This window comes from Leuciscus leuciscus (genome assembly GCF_965113295.1).
Source record: "Leuciscus leuciscus genome assembly, chromosome: 19".
NCBI lineage: Eukaryota > Metazoa > Chordata > Actinopteri > Cypriniformes > Leuciscidae > Leuciscus > Leuciscus leuciscus.
The window spans coordinates 39,045,687-39,056,230 of record NC_138743.1 but is presented as its reverse complement, the minus strand read 5'-3'; the positions used below and the strand labels follow the sequence as shown (position 1 = coordinate 39,056,230).

General features: G+C 42.0%; 1 protein-coding gene and 1 long non-coding RNA gene across 2 annotated transcripts in view; both read left to right on the top strand.

The window, feature by feature from the left end:
- Positions 1-10,544, top strand: part of LOC309482596 — a 230,396-nt gene that overhangs the window by 51,711 nt on the left and 168,141 nt on the right. The window lies entirely within an intron of this gene.
- Positions 1-10,544, top strand: part of lrfn2b (leucine rich repeat and fibronectin type III domain containing 2b) — a 165,388-nt gene that overhangs the window by 2,898 nt on the left and 151,946 nt on the right. Inside the window, exon 2 of the mRNA XM_082147909.1 lies at positions 1,506-2,886. The gene's annotated coding sequence lies outside the window, so the exon portion shown is untranslated. The remainder of the gene's footprint in view (positions 1-1,505; positions 2,887-10,544) is intronic.

The following is a 10,544-nucleotide window of genomic DNA, read 5'->3' as shown; positions in this document are numbered from 1 at the left end:
CATCATTCATTCACACACGCGATTTAAATTTAAACTGTCTTTGCCAGCTGTGGTAAACAGCGCGCATCTCTGCCGTTTATTCATTCATAAACAGAAACCCACGTGAAGAAATTCACGTGAGAAGGAAAAAACTTACTAGTATTCCTCAGCTCGCTCCTCGATATACCCGCACTTCTGAGGGACATTTTCCATTAGTATTATTCCTCACAGCGCTGCAAGACGGTGTAAACAAGTAGCCTAATGATCTAAATAAACTTGTGTGTTTTCTCGAGCTGATGGGGGCGTTCACAGGATTGCCTCAGCCATTTGCGTTTGAATAGCGCGCGCTCTCCATGGGCGGAGTCACATTACATCTGAATTAGCTGTAATGAGGTCGACTGGAATCGCTCTCTTTTAATACAGATTTCACAAGATGAGAATATTTGTTTTTTATATAAATTACTTCATTTAAAAGAAGAGAATTCAAGCTTCATGCCTGTGTGTCTGTATGCCTGTTTGACTGAGTATTCGCTGAGTTATTGTTCATTTTCGGACGCGTTTCAGAATGGACTTCACTGGCAGAGAGAAGGCAGAACTCGCTTCGTGTTTATTTTTCTTTATTTGCCAAAAAGCACAACACTTTGTTTTTATTGTGAGTATACACAAAAATAATACACATTTAACAGAATCGATTGATGTATGAAACTCCTATGGAAAATCAAAGTCAACAGAGTATTTATGAGTTTCTTTTACACTAATAAAAAAAAAGCGAGCTGGTATCGCCGGCGATACCGTAGACCTCAGGGGGTTAAAGGGAATGTGAGATGACGCTCTGATTGGTTTATTTTACGTTACGCCCAAACCACACCTATGAGTAATGAAGCGACTTCAGACCAACACATTTTAGATTTGCGTCGGGCGCAAGAGTCATTTATCCCGCCGGTATAATAGCAACAGCGCCCAAGACCCGCCCACAAAGTTACTTGCGTTTCGCGCTTGATACTTGCATTTCAGATCGTTAAAATAGGGCCCCAGATCATTATATACTTAAATTATTAGAAATAAATCTTACTAGAAATTACTTTGAATCTGATTCTAAATTCTATTTACAGACTAAAGGGACAGCAATGGGCAAGACATTTGTGCCTTCATATGCACATAAATTTATGGCAGACTGTGAAGAATCAGCTTTGACCTCAGCTAGTAAGAAACCATATGCACACTACAGGTTCCTGGACGACATATGGGGAGTATGGATATATTCTAAAGAGGATTTTGCTACCTTCACTGACCATCTCAACACACACCGAAAGTCCATTAAAATGAAATATACATTTGACCTCAAGGAGGTTCACTTTTTGGATGTGGTCTCCTATAAAGGATCTACATTTTTGGAAACTGGCTTCCTCGATTTCAGAATCTATTTCCAGGAGACGGACACACATTTTACACAAAAGGAGCTTTCACCCTAAACACACATTTAAGGGACTCATAAAATCACAATTACTCAGATTTAACCCTCTGAGGTCGAGAAACGCGCTGACGCGTTTTGCTGGATTTTTTTTCACATAGCAGCAACATAAACTTAAATTACTCCGTCATTTATGGTTATACAGAAAAAAGAAATATAAAAAAAGAATCTGTGATATTTCTACTTTTGTATGTGTCCACTTACAATCAAATCAAAACATTGTGCTTTTGTAAAATAAAGAAAATAAACAGGGTGTGCGTTCTGCCTCTCCGTCGCGGTGAACTTTTTTTTCTTGAGCACGTCTATAAACTGAAACAAAACTCGGCGAATACTTCTCACACATTTATGAGCCATATACCATTATACACATTTAAGTGTGTACTTTTAAATGATCGGATTCAAACTGAAAACAAATATTCTCTGTTTAAGTAATTTGTATAAAACCAACAGGATGTCCAGTATCTCAAACGCTTGCTAATTACTTTTTAATTCGACACGCCCACTCGCGCAAAAGTGATTCACATGCAATTCTCCACATGGAACGCGAACGCCCTCGTTACCTCAAACACAAAACACCAAAACACTTCACAAGTCTCTGCTTTTCGTCGAGTTTGGAAGACACGTCTGAGCTTACATTGGATTTACTCCCAGAAGAAGAAGAACGCGATTTGAAGACAAGAAAGATGTAAGGTAAGAAATTCTTACTTATTAGTTTATGGTATTGTTGCATAAACTTCACATTGCAGTTGAACTGTTGCTAGATATATGGTGAATATTATACTATTTAGACCCGTGTTTCCTGTTAAATACTGTTTGTGGATATCTGCTCAAACATAGATATGTATAACCATAATGTTTAATATTTTGGAGCGCAATGGCATTTGAATGTATCATATTTTGGAGCGCGCTGTGGGTTTTAATGTATCATATTTTGGAGCGCGATTGCGTTTGAAAGGAAAAATGCACCAAACATTAGGCTTTATGTTTTTACTATTATCTCATTTCATATCATCATAACGAATGGAAACATTTGAAGTAACATATGATAATCAATATATTTTTCTCTAGCGTAGTTGTTCTTGAAATCTTTTGGAAGATTTAATTTATTGTTATTATTATTTTATGCAGCACTGCGTAGCCTATGCCTACAAGGCACAACAAACCTGGTGTTCATTATATATTGTTGGAAACGTGTGTGTGTGTGTATTCTGTGAATTTTAAAAAGAAATTTTAACCAGAAAAATCTAAAATCTATTCCCAAAATCGTGCAGCCCTATAGTTTCTCTTGATATCAGTATGTTCACAGTTTTTTCTTTTTCTTTTTCTTTTTCTTTCAGGGACCAGATGCTCCACTGAGTCCTGCTGACTTCAACATTCACATGAGTCTCTGTACATGAACATGGTAAAGTGAAAATCAAACACCTTGGAAATGAAAGGTATGTACAATGTTTTTAGGAATGGCACAAAGGTCTCTGTCTTTGGATCATTGTTTTCAATGTGCTCTTTTGTCATTTGTATTTTTGGATTGTGTTGTGTTGTAAATAAATCCAAACAATCTAAAAGCCATTCTTTTTTAAATCTCCTCATTCTTTGTGCAAGGTTGCTCTGAATGACAGGGCCTGATCGCTCCTAATAGGGCAGTTAGGGGAGTGTCTTTGTCTTTCTCAGGTGTTAAAAGCTTACATATTCATGAGATGATCACGCCTCTTCGCATATGGCTTTGTCACACAAAACACGTCTTAGAAATTTTAAATCAATATATTGTCTTATCTGAATGAGCAGTCAGGGTGATTTTCACATAGTTTTGGAGCAAATATTCTAGGCTATGTCATACAATTTTCAAAAGTCTTGTGAAGAAATAATCAGTATGGGTTTCATGGCCTTATTTCAGTGAGAATTTTTTTTTGTATTTTCACAAACCACGCATAAATGTCATTATCTCAAAACTACAAACTTTTACATACATGCTGCTGATATATTATTGTAGCAGAGTTTGTGCTGAATACAGTGTAATTAGACTTTAGCCATGAAAATGTCACTAGTAACAGAAAAAAACACAAATGTCAGAGCATGTCAGACCACCTCCAGAGCCCAGAAAACAGCTCAGACCTCAGAGGGTTAAAAGAATCTGCACACAACCGTCCTCCTTTTGACCAGCCACGGGCTGATGGGACCCCTCCTGATCCCGCACCATTGCGGATGGCTAGCGCATAACCGTCTTCGGGTCCCTCGGGACCTGTCGATTGGACATACAGAAATCCTAACCCTGAATAGTAAACCACCATGTTTTTAGTAAAGGACGTCTTCTCATGCTACCATGGGCTTTTCATTACACACATGCACATGTCCCATTTTAAATAGTTCAACATTGAATTTATATTGCTTCAATTAAATTGCCATGTTTTTTAGCCTTGTTCCACCATCAGTCTGTAACGCAGAAGTTGTGATGTTGCCCAGAGAGAGAAAACAACGGGTGTCGGAGGAAAAAAAAAATGCTCGAGAGTCGATGACGTATTTCCCCCCGTGTTTAATAAAGGCACTTAAACGTCATGCACTCGTCCACATACATGGGGATCGAGCGAGAAAACGTAGCCTATACAAAACATCCAACTCAGGTTACAATTATAAGAGAAATAAAAGAAAGAACGTAAATGTCGGTAGAGCGGGTAACTCCTCTGCTCACTTCTCAAATCTGAATCTCCCACACTGCGCACATGCGCAGTTCTCCTCTTCTCTGATTACCATAAAACTTAAAGTGACCGTACCATAAAACATAAAGAAACGTTACAGAGTCCCCCCTGACAAATAAAGGCTGACCCCAGCCGTACACAACCAGGGAGCATTACTGTTTCACTTAACAACCATACATACATGCCACAGTTGAAAAGCTGTGTCTCAGGGTGAGAAAAATAAAAAAATAAAAAAATAATGCACAACCAACACAGTCCCACAAATCTGCACATTGTACTGAAGTTCAATAAAACAAAAACTGTGCGCAACACCCACATATGGAAGATATATATATATTTTTTTTTTACATCAAACCTTAAACATTTGTCAATAAACAACAAGTGACAAACAAAACCATTGTTTTATCTCTGCTTACTGAACTTCAATCTTGCGTGTATGATATGGGTTAGTCCACCTATTAACCGTCCAGTCAGAAGTAATTCTAGGGTTCTGTCTCGGTCTCAAGTTATAACGGTCAGTACCCTGGAAAGGGTCATTTGTGTCAAATCTGTGAGCAGCATAGTCCCGTCTCGTGTCAGAGTACTCTATGTCTGCAAAAACAGCACCGTCAAGTGTCTGGTCAGGTAAGATTTCTGAGGAAACGTCCTTGGGCAGTTCGGTCAACCAGACTCCAGCAACACCTAAGGCAGTATCGTCAGATTCTCCAGGCCCATTTTGGATAAAGGCATCTTCATCCCATGATTGTCCATTGACACAATTATCAGAGAGTTTTTGTTTGGACAAAGCAATATTCCACGAGTGAAAAGGCTGAAGGTTCAACACGTGAAACACACCAACATCCTCTCCAGTATCGACTTTTTCCAGCCTGTAGTTAACGTCAGACAGTACTTTTGAGATTCTGTATGGGCCAGAGTATACTGGAGCCAGCTTGGCTGTGAAGTTTTCTACTGCATTAGACTTTGGGTGTGTTTTCACTCTAACCAGATCATCCACAACATAAGAAACTGAACGCCGTTTTAGGTCATAGTATCGTTTCCTACGTTTATGTCCTTCCTCTAGAGCTACTCTGGCGTGATCATGAGCGTCCTGTAAAGAAGCTCTCAAATTCTCCGGGTATGTTACATCCGGGTCATCCACTCCCTCAACATTCGGCTGTGTGATCAAATCAATTGGAGTATCAAGTTCACGTCCATACAATATCATTGACGGTGACAGGCCTGTACTCTCATGGGGCGCCATACGAAGAGCGAAACATATTTGAGGTATGTATCTGTCCCATGAGGTGTGTTTGTCTCCCACGTATGCACGAATTGCTGTCTTCAAGGTACGGTTCACCCTTTCAGTAGCATTTGTCTGTGGGTGATATGCCGTAGTCAACCTGTGTTCTGTACCCAGGGCGGCCACCACATCCTCGAATAGTTTACTCACAAACGGCGTGCCACGGTCAGAAATCAGGTAAGTCGGTGCACCGTGTCTTGCAAAGATTTCGCTCAGGAACTTACTTGCAGCAACTTGTGCTGTCGCTGTTCTGACTGCATTAACTTCAACCCACTTTGAGAAGTAGTCGACAAATACAAGTATATACTCATTTCCATTCTGCGTCCGAGGGAGAGGGCCCACAAAGTCTACTCCAGTGTATTCCCAGGGCTTTTGTGGTTTGATTGGGACCATCAGGCCCGCTGGTTTCTTTTGACTAGGCTTTGTCAATTGACACACAGAACATGAGGTAACGTATCTCTTCACATCCTCTGTCATTTTTGGCCAGAAGAACCTCATCTTAAGCCTGGTCAATGTTTTGGTAATTCCGAGATGTCCAGCAGTAGGGTGGTCATGGTAGTATTTTAACAAAGTACCTCTGATGGACGTAGGCGCATAGAATTTGAGCTGTTTCATTGGATGTAGTCCACAAGTCACTTTAGAGTCTCTGACATACAGTAAACCGCAATCCTCTTTTCCGGCACTGTTAAGGGCACATAAAAGATCGCCGACCACTGGGTCATTTTCCTGTAATTGCCTCAACTGTGCTTTGTCCGTCAGCATGACTGAGGACAGGCTACGGAGATCCATCCCCCCAATGATTGCATAATCTGGCAAAATGTCTATTGGGGCAGCCTCGCATTGAATTGGGTTGCGGGACAAAGTGTCTGGGACCTTGTTTTGAACACCTGGCTTATGTACAATACTAAAATCAAAGTCCTGCAGGCGTAAGGACCATCTCGCTAGACGTCCCGAAGGGTTTGGGCGATTCATCAGCCATCTCAGGCTATTATGGTCTGTGTAGACCGTCACATGGAGGCCCTCTACATAGGGTCTGAAGTACTCCAGAGCCCAAATCACGCCTAAACATTCCTTTTCAGGCTTTGAGTAGGGTTTCTCAGCCTTGTGTAGAGTTCTGCTTGCAAAAGCCACAACAACCTCTCGTCCCATGTCGTCTTTTTGCATTAGAGCCGCCCCAAGACCCAGGTCACAAGCGTCTGTGTGTATGTAGAATGGCCGTGTGAAATTCGGAAAACATAAGATTGGCGCTGACGTGAGACACTTCGTCAAGAAATCCTTAGCAGCCTGGCAACTTTCATCCCAGCAGAACGGTGTTTCTTTCCGGGTGAGACGGAAAAGTGGTTCCGCTTTACTCGCATAGCCAGGGATGAAGCGTCGATAATAGCCGGTAAGGCCAAGGAATCCTCGGACATCCTTTGTGTCTTTTGGTGTTCTGAACTCCGTCACCGCCTTTACTTTTTCTGGGTTTGGTAATATACCCTCTGGTGTGACACGGTAGCCAAGGAATATGAGCTCGCTTAGACAGAACTGACATTTGCTCAGCTTCAGAGAGAGACCTGCTGACTGCAGTCTCACCAGAACCTCCCGAAGGTCCTCAAGGTGTTGTTCAAAGGTTGGAGAAGCTATTACGATGTCGTCCAAGTACACTGCACAGCATTTATAAGTCAGGCCAGCGAGGACAGTGTTCATGACCCTTTGAAAAGTAGCAGGGGCATTGCTGAGCCCGAAGGGAAGGACTTTGAACTGAAATAGTCCACAGTGAGATATAAAAGCAGTTTTCGGTCTAGACTTTTCCTCAACGGACACCTGCCAATACCCTCGAGATAGATCCAGAGTTGTAATAAATTTCCCACGGGACAGAAAGTCTAATGATTCATCCACCCTGGGTAGAGGATATGAATCTTTCGGTGTGAGCTGATTTAGACCCCTGTAGTCCACACAGAATCTAGGTTCTCCGCAAGGTTTCTTTACGATCACGACTGGCGCAGCCCACGGGCTTGATGACGGCTCAATAATTCCTTCCTCCAGCATTTGTTTTATCTGGCTTTCAATTATCTGCTTTTTCTCAGGGGAAGTACGGTAAGGTGGTAAATTGACAGGCTTCGCACTACCAGTGTCGATCACGTGCTCTGCCATTGACGTATTTCCCAAGTGACCATCAAACATGCACCAAAAATCTTCCACCAGGGCAAGGAACTGAGCTTTTTGTCCCTGTCCTAAACAGGCCTCCTCGACTTTCCCCTTCAAGTCAGATTTTTGGACACCCATGAACATCATGCGCCCTACCGCTGTAGTCTCCAACCATTCACTCTCTAGTTCACATGGTTCTGGCTCAACAGTGTCACACAAAGTTATCGTCCTGGATGGAATATGAATGTTGACTGCAGCTCTTAACATGAAATCCATCCCTAAGATAAGGGGTGAAGCGAGATCAGGGACGATAACAAATCTATGGTAAAAACGTTTTCCCTGGAATCCAATATTCAGCCAAATGATGCCGGCTGGGCTGCAAGTTGCTCCGTTAGCTAATTGAATGGGGGGTGATAACCAAGGGTGCACTTTTTCACCGCTTCCTGGAATGCCAGAAATAATATTAGTCCCAACAGCAGAAAGGGAAGCGCCTGTATCAAGAGCTGCATCAACTGCTCTGTTGTAGAGGTTAACTTTGACAATGAATGGGGTGTTCCAGAATGAAGAAGAAGCCGGGTCTTCTACATGGCCCAGGATGGGTGGCTCAAGTGTGGACACCGGAAAATGTTGGGGCATATTTACCTTCTGGAGGGAGGATTGCCCCGGTGAGATGTCCTCCCTCCCCTGTAGTTTCCCTTCTGCTGGTCAGATTTATTTTCCTGCCCACCCCTGTAGTTGCCTTGGTTCTCGCTACTCTGATTATGATCTGGCGTTTCATTTGCTGCTTGTAAGTTCTGCTTTGTAACACCCCGCAAAATATCTGCTTGTGGCACAAAGTTACAGTTCGGACAATTTCGGGACGTGAAACCGGGTTTAGAGCATTTAAAGCAGTAAGGTTCACGTGTTTGTTCCTTCATTGGCAGCGGGGGCTCATTACGGCTGTATGGGCCAAGAACAGAATGGAGCTCATGTGCCCGCATCAGGAGGTCAATGACTGACGTGATTTCTGTACCATAAATCGCGACTCTGTATCGCTCCAATGCATGCTTACAAATCAGTTCAATTTGATCTTGTTCTGTTGGGGGAGACTTGGGCTCAATAGATGTGCTACATATGTTGGAAAAGGCTCATCAGGCGCTTGAACACAGTCAAGGATGCCTCTCAAGATGCGCTCCTGATTGTCCGATGGAAGAAACACACTTTTAAAAAGAGAACGGAATTGCGTCCAGGCTGTTATGTGTTCGCTCAATACTGAAAACCATTTCCTGGGCTCTTTTGCTAGGAAGCGAGGTAATTCAAGAAGGATCTGAGCGTCACTCAGCCCCAAAGAGGTTCTGTATACTTCCACAAGCTGAAGCCAATCTTCAGGCTGAACTTTTCCATCTCCTCTAAACACAGGGGGCTCAAGTTTTGACTGATTCAAGACTGAAGCTAACGCTCTAGCTGTACTATTAAGCAGTGAAGAAGTGTGAGTAAAGTCTGTTGTATTTTCAGGTGCTATGTTGCAATCAATGGTTGTTGCTGAAAGTTTTGGCCTGACGTGAACAGGTTGGGTCTGGGCATATGGCGTGGAAGAGGCAATTGGATCATTACGTGCAGGTAACGGGTTTGAAGCGGCTGCGTACATGTTTTGAGTGTAATCGTCAATCATACCTCTCTGCAGATCAAGTGACTCCTTTAAGCATTTTCGCAGCATTTCAACTTCAGTCCTTAGCGACTCAACCTGTGTCTCCAGGCAGATAGTCGGCTTTGGGGCTCTCCTCCTAGGCTCAGACTCAAAAGGTAAAGTCAGGTCAGTCAAATTTGTCAAACCATCCACATATTTAGCCATTATGTTCAATATAATCAATATAAAAACTATGCTATGCAGTAATTTTCAGTAAAACTGTAAATTATGCAGTTTTCAACAAAAGTCAACAATTGCAAATCTCATATTATGACAACATTGATGGAAGTAAAATGGTCTTAACCCTCTTTGCACTCAACTTCAGAGCATCAACAAAGAGAAAAAAAATTAACCGTAGAAATACCCATCCAGTTTATGTTTTTCTTAATGAGTCTGAAAAATCTTTTCAACAATATATATATGTATATATATATTTTTAAAACAAAGGAATCCCAAAATATCACATATGTGAGCTTTCATGGAAAACCTGTTGAACAGTTCTGATGAAGCTGTGAACACGGAATTTCAGTTCGAATCCCGGCAAGATTCAGATGAATCAGTCAATTGTTCAACGGCGAAACAAGATACAGTCAGTGTCCCACGGTCTGTGTCCAAATCTTTAACAGTCTATCGTCCAAACCAGAACACGTTTTGTTTTTTGTTGAAACTTTTGTTTTAATGAGCCGCTGGTGAACCGATGACTCCTTCCACGACTCAAAACAAATCACACGTACCAGAATGAATCTCACGTGTATGAATGAATCTCACGTGTCCATCCGCGTGTTTCTCGGAGCTTCGGCGTGGGCAAAAATGTCCGTAAATCCACAACAAAAGATAATATCCTCGATCAACAATTCCAAAGGTCCGATCCGAGGCCAGAGACAAAATGTTCGGGCGCCACTTTGTAACGCAGAAGTTGTGATGTTGCCCAGAGAGAGAAAACAACGGGTGTCGGAGGAAAAAAAAAGATGCTCGAGAGTCGATGACGTATTTCCCCCCGTGTTTAATAAAGGCACTTAAACGTCATGCACTCGTCCACATACATGGGGATCGAGCGAGAAAACGTAGCCTATACAAAACATCCAACTCAGGTTACAATTATAAGAGAAATAAAAGAAAGAACGTAAATGTCGGTAGAGCGGGTAACTCCTCTGCTCACTTCTCAAATCTGAATCTCCCACACTGCGCACATGCGCAGTTCTCCTCTTCTCTGATTACCATAAAACTTAAAGTGACCGTACCATAAAACATAAAGAAACGTTACAAGTCTCCCTATGGAATCAAGTTTTAGTGATTATTTAGTTTCCGATAATAAAAAGAGAGATGAGG